Below are 13,077 nucleotides of genomic sequence, written 5' to 3'. Positions count from 1 at the left end.
AACTTCTGGACCAGAAATCTCTATTCATAACTGTTCAAGTGTATTGCATCCTTTAAACCTAGACCAAGCATGCTAATATATTCTTCCATGAATAAATTAGTAAGGAAAGCAAAAAAAATGCCTCTAGGTAATATTTCCTGCTAATATTATTCAACAAATATTGATTCATAATGAAGGTATTTAGTGTACAACTATGAAAAACAAACAAAAATAATCTTCTTAATGCAATTTAGATTCTAATTGGACAAGTGTGTGGAAAGGTAAATCAGAAAGTAATCAGAAACCGATGATGAAGTCAACCAAGAATGAATGGAGGCCAGGGACGCAGGGAATGAAATTGAGTTGGCAGTGGTTTGGAAATGTCTTCCTTGTAGAATAATTTATGTAAAAATCAAAAGCATGTTAAAAGTGCACAAAATGGTATTTTGAAGGGCCATCCATCAAAGAGGACAGCAAGTGGAAGAAAGGCAGTAGGTAAGGTCACATCACAGTAAGAATTTAACTTACTTTAACACCCTTTGTGTTACTTGGGGATGAGAGTTGCCGAGGAGTGGTAACTCGTTCTTATTATAAGCAAGCAGGCTAACTAGAGTAGCCATAGCCACAATCCTGGGTGTGAATTAAAAGGTCTTGCCTCAAAAGACAAGGAGAAGAAAAATAGAGGAAAATTCTTAATGCCAACCTCAGGCCTCAATTCACCAGCACACGCGTCCACCTGTACTCTCTAATAAGAACATCATGTGTAAACACATATACATTATACTCATGGACAGCAGAAGAAAGTATTCTTACCTAAATACTGACTTTTGGTTTGCAACTAAAAATTATAGACTGTATGATAACGTTATTTTTTATTACTTTTCTCTTTATTCTTTTTCTTAGTTATAAAAGCCTGACCACAGCTTGGCTTGTTTCTTTTAATTAAATAATTAATTAATTTAAAAAATGATATTTTCTCATTTTACATATCTGTCCCAGTTTTCCACTCCCTCACCTCCTCCCACTTCCCCCACCATCCCCCCATCCCCACCCCTGTCCACACTTCAGAAAGAGTAAGGCTTCCCATGAGGAGTCGACAAAGTCTGACACTTCACTTCAAGGCAAGACCAAGCCCTGACCCTCCTATATTTATGATGAGCAATGTATCTCTCCAATGAGAATGGGCTTCAAAAAGTCAGATTAAACACTAGGGATAAATCCTGGTCTCAAAGTCAGTGACCCCACAGACTGCCCAAGCCACACAACTGTCACCCACATTCAGAGGACCTAGTATGGTATTATGCAGGTTCCTCCACTATCAGTCTGTAGTCAGTGAACTCCCTTTAGCTCAAGTCAACTGTTCCTCTGGGTGTCCCCATAATGGTCTTGATTCCTTTGCTCATATTATCTCTCCTCTTGCTCTTCAACTGGTCTCTGGAAGCTAGGCCCTAGTGCTTAGCTGTGTATCTCTGCATCTGCTTCCATCAGTTGCTAAATGAAGGTCCTATGATAACAATTTAGGTAGTAATCAAACTGATTAGACATTGTCAGTTTAGACATTGTCTCCACTATTGCTTAGTGCCTTAGCTGTGGTCATCCTTATAGATTCCTGGGAAGTTCCCTGATACCAGGTTTCATGCTAGCCCCCAAATGGCTCCCACAATCACACTCTCTCTCTCTCTCTCTCTCTCTCTCTCTCTCTCTCTCTCTCTCTCTCTCTCCTTCCCCATCTCCATCATCCTGTTCCTTCATGTTCTCCTCCTCCCTCTACTTCTCCCCTCCCCTCCTCACCCTTCTCTTTTCCCCTCTTTCCCATGTTTCCAATTTTCTCAGGAGATATTCTAGTGGTATATTATTTGTATGCTAAAAAATAAATCTTGCCTGAAGTCCAGAAGCAAAATTAAAGCCTCTAGAAGTCAGCTAATGGTGACGAACACCTTTGATCCCTGGATTTGGTAGACAGAGACAGAACTTTGTGTATTCAAGGTACCCCTGGGATACAAAAGATCAATGTTGAAACAAATTCAGCTGGTGGTGGCCTATACCTTTAATCCCAGTTGTAGGGAGTAACATCTTTAATCCCATACTTGAGGGATTATATAATGGGAGGGGAGAGAGGTTTAGGCTGTTTAGTCTGCAGTAGCCCAACCTTTGTAAAGGTAAGACCTCTATAGTGGCTTGGCTGTTTTGCTTTTTTGGTTTTCAGGTTGAACCCCAAGCTCTGTCTCTGGGTTTTTATTATTTGTGCTACATTTGATGTTTCTGGGTATTAATTATTAGTGTTACAAGATCTTGTCTATTTCCTTTTCCCAGGAGGACTCATGAATGTCTGTCTTTGGGTCCTTCTTGTTACTTAGCTCCTTTGGAGTCATGAACTACAGGTTAATTTTATTTTGCTTTACATCTAATGTTAACTTACTGGAGAGTGCATACTGTGTTTGGTGTTTGTCTTTCTGGGTCTGGCCTAAATGACTATTCCGGGTTGTTAAACTTTCTCATACTCAAAAGGCATTAACTACCATATTAGAAGAAAAAATACTGTCTATTATCTTTTGACACATGCTATTAATCCCGGTATTTGGGAGGCAGAGGCAAAACGATTTCCAATTTTGAGGTCAGCTTTATGAAGAGTAAGTTCCAGGACAGCCCAAGCTACACAGAAAAGCCCTGTATGAAAAATCAAGCAGAAAGCAAATTTTAGCCAGGTGTGGTGGCACACGTGGTTAAACCCAGCACTTGGAAGACAGACAACTGGACCTCAGTGAGCTTGAGACCAGCTTCATCTACAGTAGACCCAATTCTATTGGGTCATTTAGGCAAGGTTTGGTGATATATATATATATATATATATATATATATACATATATATATATTATTATTATTATTATCTCAAATGTTCTTTATTATGCTCCTCAAAATGATTAGGTTAAATTTCTAGTTAGGTAGCATTTTTCAATATTTAGAGGATCAATTTAACTTGGTCCTTTGGTCAGTTTCAATTAATTGAAATCGTGATATATAACATTTACACATAGGAAAAACAATTATTTCAAATTCTCTAAAATTTTTATCTTTCTATCTTAGGGGATAGCTGTAGCTCTACATTGTCACTTATATTAAGTATATTTCATTGTTCTACAGGGTATCTAGTTTGCTGTCATCCTTGCTAAGCCCTTCATTATTACTTTGTTACTTGCTTCAGAAGTAAGCTTTTTCTTATCTCTGTTCTCCTGATTAGCCATCCGATTTCCTCTTACAACCACATCATATCACCATTGAATATGAACTGACCAAGTGAGTCCCTTGATGAAAAATCATTTGATCAGATAAAATTTCCTGTAAAATGAATATCAAATGCCTAACGGGGCTTCACCAATTGACCACAAAAGAAATTAGTTCAGATATTTCATGAAATTCATACCTAAGATATTTATGCATAAATTTTGGTTCTCAGAAGTTTAGCAATGTGCCACTCTTTACATCCTCAATCTCAAAGTAAAACTATATTTTCAAAAGCACTGCTTTTATACATCTTATATTTCTAAGACAATGTGTGCCAGGTTTAATCTTTACAGTAATCACATCTGATTATGCCATTAATTACTCATGTCTTTTAACCTTTGGTTTTGATATTTTATAAATTTTAGAGCTTAATGAAAGCTATCATGAAATAATTATCAAAACAAATGATCGCCATTTAAGTCATGCAGCACTCTGCCTTGCATTGTAGCATTAAGCTTGTTAACATAAATACATCCCATAATTCAGTCCCATTGATCCTCCTGAATGAATGCATTTTCAAGTAAAAATTACATAAAACTTCTTATACAAGAAGTTTCAGTATTTGTTTGTATCCTCTGATTTAAAATATAGCATTTCCATTATTTATTTTAAGATGTTTCACTTACAGAAAAATTGCAAATAGCTTTGTGTCCTATCACTCAGCTTCCACTATTATTAATGTTTTAAGCAGAATCTATAAACACTGGTGTGTGTGTATGTGTTTTTTACATGTATGTGTGAGTGCAGGTTTTGCATTCCTAGTGAGTGCATGTTCAAAGGTCAAATGAAGATGCCTAGCACCCTACTCAAATACTCTCCATCTTATACTATTGAGACAGGGTGTCTCACTGAATCTGGAGCTCACCATTTTTCAGGTAATCTGGTCAGCCAGCATGTCGCTGAAATTTTTCTGCCACTGCCTTCTGCAGCACTGGGGTTACAGGTCCAAGTACCTTTGACTAGGTTTAATATGGGTGTTGGGGATTCAAAGTCAGGTTCCCATTCTTTTTTTTTTTTAATTTTTATGAGTTTTATTTGTACTCTCCATATTACTTTACAATTTGTTCTCTTAAATCATTTTTAATTAATTAATTAATTTATTAATTATTTAAAGATTTCTGTCTCTTCCCCACCGCCGCCTCCCCTTTCCCTCCCCCTCCCCCAATCAAGTCCCCCTCCCTCGTCAGCCCAAAGAGCAATCAGGGTTCCCTGCCCTGTGGGAAGTCCAAGGACCACCCACCTCCATCCAGGTCCAAACTGCTTAGGCTCCCACAAAACCAATAGGTGCAGATCTTTGCATGTCTTTCTAGCAACCCTCTGTTCCTCCACGGAGCTCACAGTCCCTTCCCTCTTGAGGGTGTAGAATGCATAGGCCAGCACTTCTGCAACCTTGAGGGCACTGGAAGAATAGGGTGGGGTACATTTTGTAGATTGAGCCAAGGAACCCCCCCCCAAAAAAAAAAAACTACTAAGTATAAGATGTTGGAAAGATAGGATTTAAAATTCATAATTCTACTGTATTTGTGTTCTTGAGAATACTGTGTATGTGTGGGGTTAGGTTGTTCCGTTTGATTTTTTTTTCCATGCTGCAACAGAGATTTCCTCTGTTCTCGGGTTACCTCAGAGTCTAACATCTTCATCCCTAGGATGCTGTGGCTTGCTCGCCAAGAAAAGCAGACCATTCGTGTTTTAGGTGTCTGGTCTTTGTTTCTGCTGAGGAAGGGCGTGTGTGTGTGTGTGTGTGTGTGTGTGTGTGTGTGTGTGTATGTGTGTGTGTGCATGCGTGTGTGTGTTTTGCCTTGGGGAGGAGGGGGGCTGGATTTGACACGTGACATTCCTTGGAAACTTTTCATTGGTGAAATACAATGAATAGATGTTTCTGCAGACCTCATTTGTATTTTACGAGACTCTATACTAAGGGGTGTTTTGACTCAGTGCTCAATTGAGCCCATAATTTGTTAGCTACACCATCTTCACAGTGACCTTTAATCTGCAACATTGCAGACTTTCTTTGTTTTTGCTGAACATGAACATTTTCAGATAATATGTCCACTATTTTGTCAGATTTTGAGTTTGTCTATGCAGTCATTATTGAATTCAGATTTAGTGATAGCAATACCACAAGCTGGTGTTGTATATGTTTCTAAACGTATCATACGCAAGAACATAATTTATTTTGAATCATTTCTATCCTAATGAAGATAATATTTAAAGAATACTATTGGGTAATATTATGAGATAACTTAATTGCTTTTATAATTTTCTATGGTACAAAAAAATTGACAAGTTTAATGATACCCATCAATATTTTAACAAAGATTTACATAGTAAGTATATAAATAAAACTTATTTAGAAATTTCTAGTTCTGGCTGAATAGATGAACTATCAGAGTTAAACATTTGGCAATGTTATTTTAAAAGCAAAAGGCAAAATATCTGAACCGCTAAAAGATCCTCCCTTCATGATGTAATTTGTTTGGTAAATCATTAGCATATTCTCTAATGTTTTGTGAAATTATTAAGTATCGATTTCTAGCTTCAGAATGCATATTGATAATATGCCCGACAACAATGATATTGATTGATTTTATGTGATAGATATACAGGTTTTATAATGTAGGATTTACTGCTTAAAAAGAATATTTACAAAAGACTCATGTATGATAAATGCATAAATGAACAACAACTTTACTCTACCATATATATTCCTGAATATTATATTTCTTATAATATAGAAAATATATATTAATTTTTATATTAACAAGTCATCATGAAGAAGTTTTGGCTCCTTACTGTTTGTCTAGTTTCAGAATTATATTCCTCACTCATAAGGCAAAAGCAGGTCTACATAAATAATGATAAATATATGTTATACTGATAAAATAAAAAATAGTGTGAACACATAAAAAATTTGGTTCTCAAAAGAGGAAATATGAATGGCTAGGAAACATTTTAAAATGTTCAACATCTTTAGATACTAGGGAGTTAAAACTATTTTGAGGTTTTATGTTAACTCAGTCAGAATTGCTAACATAAAAATAAGTAAACAAGTAAATGACACATGTTGTATCAGATATGGGAAAGGGCAAATATTGAATCACTTCTGGTGGAAGCATAAACTGGTAGGTACATCCACTATAAAAGTCAGTGTGAATGTTCTTCAGAAATCTGCGAATCAGTTTACCTCAATATGCAGACATACCAGTTTTCAGCATAAACCCAAATGACTCTATGTCTTCTTACAGAGATACTTGATTATTCATGTTAACTGCTGTTCTATTCAAAATTTTAAGAAAATTGGAACATTCTAGATATCCATCAACTGATGAATAGATACCCAAAATGTTATACATTTACACTATGTAATTTTATCCAGCTGTTAAAAGATGATATTTTCAAGTAAATTGAATTACCAGGAAGCAGTCATCCTGAGTAGGGCAATCCTGGTTCAGACAGACAAATATTGCATGTTTTCTCTTATATATGATTGATACCTTTAGATATGTGTTTCATTTGGAATATCCATATTGGTTTGGATTCTATTAAGGGTGACAAACATTTTGAAATATCACCATCAGCTCATACTGGCTCTGGAAAGACAACTCAGTCATTAAGTGTATTTCTTGCTCTTTCACAGGTTCAGAGTTCATAGCCTAGTACACACAATCAGGTCACAACCATTTGGAACATCAAATCCAGAGGTTATAATACCATATTCTTGCCTCTGAGGGTACTGCACTCATGTGGTGAACACACATATAAAATTAAATAATTAAAAAATGTTTATACTATTTTATTTTTCCTAATATTTCTTTTAAAGAAACATAACATTTTATCAGTTAATTCTACCCTCAGGAATCATATTTGTAAGTTTTGCCAAGATTGCTTTGCAAATAGACTTTGATTGCTTCTGCAGAAAAATGTCTTACGTGCTTAGCATATGGGAACATTTGCAATCAATATTGCAAGAAAGTAATATGGAGACATTTATAAATTTATATACTATAAAATTATTTATATATTATAATTCTTCTTTACAAAGTCATAAGAATAAGTTTTCATTATTGCATTTGAATTGAAAGTCCTTGCTCAGCATATCTTATAAATTGTGATTTCTGTGCCTGTCTGTGTCTTTATACTCTTTTCAACAAAATGAGTATAAAATTAAACATCACCTAAAATATTTTCAATGGAACCAACTGGATTTTCTAAAGTCCATATGAAAAACAAATATTGTAAAGATGAAATGTTAGTTTTCTTTTTATTATATTTTAATATTTTAAAATCTTTATTGTCTTTTGCTGTGGGACAATGGTCTGTACCCTGTCACTTGTATGTTAAGTAAACACGGATTGGCAAGAAGTAGAAGTGGGACAAAGAGAACAGGAGAATGCTAGGAAGAGGAAAGAGTCAGTCTGCCATTGTCAGCCAGACACAGAGGAAGCCAGCCACCGAGCAAGCAAGGTGACTGTGTCGCTGAAAAAGGTACCAAGCCACATGGTTAACACAGACAAGAATTATGGGCTAATATAAGTTACAAGAGTGAATACGAAGCCTGAGATAATAGGCCAATTAGTTTATAAATAAAGTAGACCACTGTGTATTTCTTTGGAACTGAACAACTGCCAGACCAGGTAGGATAGAAACCTCTGCCAACAATCTTTCTTAGCATCTTTCTTATTATCCTTTATCAACTATTTTCTGAATGTTTATGTTACCTTAAAATTTACATTTTGAGAGCTAATCCAGAAGACAGTGAAAACTTTTGATCTGACTAGTTTATATGGATATTATTTTCATGGATGTGATTATCAGTCTTCTGAGGGAAGACAGGAGAGATTGTTTTATGTTACCACCATGCAACGAGTATTTGAGAAAGCATCACCCATTAAGCAACATGGAAGCCTTCTTCAGTGAATACTGAGTCTGCTGGCTCATTGATTTTGGTCATTCAAGCTGTCAGCAATTCTTTGCTTATGTTTATAAACTACTCAGTTTAAAGTATTTGGTTAGAGTAGTCTTGTGGTCTTTGTCTCTTACAAATCACTTAAGGGATTCCCACAGGGAAACCATCATAAAATTTCTAGAACACAGTTAATCTACTTTGTCCTTTCTAAAAAGCTCACCTCTTTTTTTTCCCATCAAGTAAGCACTTATTTGTGAATGCAACAAATATGGTCTTACATATTGTTATGTGATTATTCAATTTACTTTTATATTATAATAAAACAGAACTTGCACAATGGTGCTAAAATGGTTCTGTTTATTGTATATGTATTATCTACTTTTTATGTACATATGAAATTCAAAATGACATGATAGATTAATCACAAAATAAGATGTAACTTTAAAATAATTAAGGATTAAGGGAGGTCATTTTGATGTATCATTATTCTTCCATCTTTTAAAACATATTTTAAATATTAATCAGTATTATACAGACTTTATATCTAGTGTCATGTGATAATTGTATCAAAATATTTGTAGGTAACACTAAAATGCATTTTGGCAACTTGATAGTTATTAGTAGATTAATAAGATTTAATGACTAATATCTTTCTCTAAGAACAACAGTGACTTGATATAAACTCACATATTTTTTAATAAATTGAAAAGCTTTGGAAATAATGATGTCTGCTTGAAGTTATATTTTAGGATATTATCATTATATCATAAAACCCTGAAATCTAGTAGACTTGACAGTGTGGAATCTCTCTCTCTGTATGTGTGTGTATGTGTTTGTATATGTTTATATGTATGTGGGGGGGCATGGACATGCATGTGTGCTTGAAATTTTAAGTAATAAGGCATAGAAACACACTAACTACTTCATATAAATTTTAGATAGTACCTTACCAATCACTTATACTTCATTGGTTTCTGTATTGAAAAGACTAAAGTGAATAACACTTCAAAGTTATTTTATACAGTAGTTGTGAACAGTCAAGAAAACATGGTAATGTATTCTGTAAGCCGTTTCTTTATACTGGTACATTCAATTTCAAAGGGCAAAGTGACTTATGAAAGGTTACAAATTACATCAATGTGATAATGTTGATTATACACATTAGTGATTAGCTTTGGCAAGCCAAAGTGATTGCTTTTGCTAACCATACGTATGCTACTTAAAAAGCTACAGGAACAAAATTACCATTTCAAACAACATAAGAATTCAAAAACATTGACAAATAGAATAAATTTTAAACATTTGTGTCTGACACCGAAAGTTAAGATATCTTCACTTTTTAATGTCAAGTTTAATTCATACTAACAGGTAGACACCTACCATCTCTAGAGATGCTAAATAAAGGACAGGAAATGTATGCAATTGGAACAGTAACAGTCAGGTAGTTTCAGTTACTGTGCCGTCTATCAAACATGGCACAGAGTGAGCAGTGAAATCTCTGGGATCTTCTGTAAATTTCATCAAAGTACCCTGTTGGATATAATTTCCATTATTTGAAATTCAGCAGAAATAATTAGACTTTATGCATCTCATATGGCCAACACAGATAAAAACACTGTAATCTTTATCAAGTGTGCTACTTTCCCCTAACTTCTTTCTTCATATATTAAAATATGGATAAGTTTTTATGTATTCATTCATAAGTGGATAACAGAGGTAAAGTGAATGAGAGCCATACTATGATCCATAGACCCAGAGAAGTTTAGCACCAAGGAAGGCTCAAGGGGAAGTGATATAAGATGTGAATTTCACTGTGAAAGGGAAATCGAATTGATATTGACATTGAACAGGCAGAGGAGTCTGGAAGGGGAATGGGCATGGGAACAGGTGAGATCAGGTTGGGGGAATGATAGAGAGTACTGGAAGAGACAATTGGAGAGAGAATAGGAATCTGGAATTACAGTATTTCTGGGATGAGCTATAAACCTAGAGGAATGGAAACTCTAGGAATCTCTGAGAGTGACCATAACTTAAGACTGCTTGCAATGGGGGATGCAGAGCCTGTACAAGCTATTTCCTATAACCAGACAAGAATTCCAATGGCAGACCTGGATATCAACCCAGCTGCAAATGCATTGACCTAAAATTTTTCCTGCCTACAAAATTTGCTAGAGGTAAAGACAGTACAGATTTTTTTTTTTTTTAGAGTGACCAACTAATGACTGGTCCAGCTAGAAATCCATACCCTGAGAGAGAGCTCAACCCTGAGGACCAGGAACTAGTAGCCAGATATTCTAGAGACGGGATAGTAACAAACATGATTGTCAAAAAATTTAATTAAAATTTTCTTAATAGTATACTCAGAGATTTGTACTTAGCCCATCTGTTATCAGGGAGACCCAGCAACTGAAGAAATGGATGCATAGACCCACAGCCAAATATTAGGAAGAGAATAGAGAATTATGTCGAATAGTGGGAGGAAGGATTCTTAGAATCATTGGGGTCAAGGGTACCACAACAAAACAAAACAAAATTAAAAAAAAAGGAACCAGTTAACCTGTGCTCACAGGGGCTCATAAAGATTGAACTGACAACCAGGGAGCCTGTATGGAACTGACTTGTACCCTCTACTTATATGTTACAGCTCCCTAACTTGGTCATCTTGAGAGACTCCTAAGAAAGAGAGCAGTGGTTGTTTCTGATTCTTGCCTGCTTTTGGGACTCTTTCTTCCTACCATATTGCTTCATCCAGCCTTAATAAAAGAGGAGGTGCCTAGTTATACTGCAACGTGATATACCATAGCTGGCTGATATCCATGTGAGGAAGTACAAACAAGAAAACTCTTGGGTCTCTTCAAAATAGACACATTAGCTGGGCGGTGGTGGCGCACGCCTTTAATCCCAGCACTCGGGAGGCAGAGGCAGGAGGATCTCTGAGTTCGAGGCCAGCCTGGTCTACAAGAGCTAGTTCCAGGACAGGAACCAAAAAGCTACAGAGAAACCCTGTCTCGAAAAATCAAAAAAAAAAAAAAAAAAGGTAGACACATTCTTCTTTTTTAGTATTTTGGTTGTGCATTTTCTTGAATCCACAGATGTGGAACCCAAAGATGCAGAGACTCAGACTACTTAAATATAAATAACAAAACTAAAAGAATTTTTATTTTTATATATTCTACTTGCTGATATCAAGGTAAGCAGTATTATCAGTCAGTCTATTAACAGACTAATGGATTTTGTAACTGTGTACAATTGACAATGTTAATGTACCTCATTTTGATCCAATGCCATACTTGCCCTTCAGTGTTGAACTCAGTAGGTTATGATTTTTACAACATCAGAGAAACTTTTAGGGTTGGATATGATACTAAAGATGGGCTTTTTAGTCTATGAAGTCTATGTCCTATAAACTAATACCTCCACAATTTCTGTGCTTTGATTCTCTTCACAGTAGTATTTCTCCTATAATTCTGAACATCGCTGATTGTATGCTATTTTGTTGTAACAACTTGCTTAAATATTATTCACACATGATCGTCTCCATAAGCCCTTCCTTTGGAAACATCTCACTTAGCAGGAAGAGGAACTAGGTTCTGTAACTGTTTGTGATCACACTGTGAACACACTCTGAGATCCCTATTTAGGTGTCAAAATAAAGAACTCAGATGCTTAACCACGAAGTCATATGATTATTCAGTAAGTACATATTTAATTTAACTGCATATACTTATGTAAATTTTCTTTACCAGAATCCCATTACACAGTAATGAGAATTTCCTACAAATGTCTTCATTTGTACTTTAGGCCATGTAAAACTTATAAGTCAATAGCAGAGTATCTCCTGGAAAGCAGGCTCGTTAGTAGTAAAAGGAAGCTAAAGCCTTTTGTTCTAGGATTCTAATCCAGATGTTCATTGTTTTCTATGGTAGACTTTACATAATTTATCTAAAACTTTGCTAAAATTTCCACAGGCATCATATGTTGGTATTCTGGTAAGCCCAGTATAGTCTGTTTTTGAGAAAAAGGTAATGATTTAGCTTAATAAAAAAGAAAAAAAAGCAAGTTGTAGTAGTTATTTCTAAATAAGTTGAACCCAGATCAATGTTCTTCCACTCATTTACAGAAAATCTAGAAGGCAGAGAGCATGTTAAACTCTATCTAAATAATATAGGCACTAAAAATCAGATTTTGAGAAACTTTACAGTAACAAAGAAATACAGGAGATAGGAAAGTTGGAGAAGGAGCTCAGTGATGTGGAAACAGTCATAATGGATGGATCTCACTGATTCCATCTAGATGCAAGTATCATCTGTGTAGTTATCATGTATGCATCTATATTCTGTGACCAATTTTCCTGTAAAGATATAAAAATGTCCTAAAACGTAAATTTTATTATTCTATTTTTATTGATTAATATTGAGATCTACATTTTCTCTGCTCCCCTTCCTGCCTCTCCCCTCCCAGTCAACCCTCTCCCAGGTATAACCAAGAAAAAAAAGTATAGAAGCTACTAAATTCCAAAACTAATATTTTGCTACCCTGGCTGGGCATTGTAGACTTGAGGGAAAAGTAAGAGACTTTGTCAACTAACATCTTTTATGCTCTTAGCCAGTGACCTGGAACATTTATTTTCACAGGGTTTGAAGTTGCTATTGAGAGTGTGTCAATATTCAAAGAATACCTTGCTAAAGAAAAATGTTTCCAAGACGCAAAGGGCTTTCATAGATGGGGAAGCTGGACCATTCTATTCAAGAAAGTGGAGATATTTCTGCTTCCTGAGCTGCCATAAACTAGGGCTATTACCTAACTGGAAATGTACAGAAAGTCTTTTAGGAAGAAAACCATTGGAATGAACAGATGATTTTGAAATGTGGCAAAAAATATAGTTACCCAAATTATTTTTCCCAAGCAAT

This window comes from Alexandromys fortis, unplaced genomic scaffold, assembly GCF_014885135.2.
Source record: "Alexandromys fortis isolate MF-2015 unplaced genomic scaffold, M_Fortis_MF-2015_v1.1 scaffold_226, whole genome shotgun sequence".
NCBI classification, from domain to species: domain Eukaryota; kingdom Metazoa; phylum Chordata; class Mammalia; order Rodentia; family Cricetidae; genus Alexandromys; species Alexandromys fortis.
Note: the sequence above shows the minus strand (reverse complement) of the source record.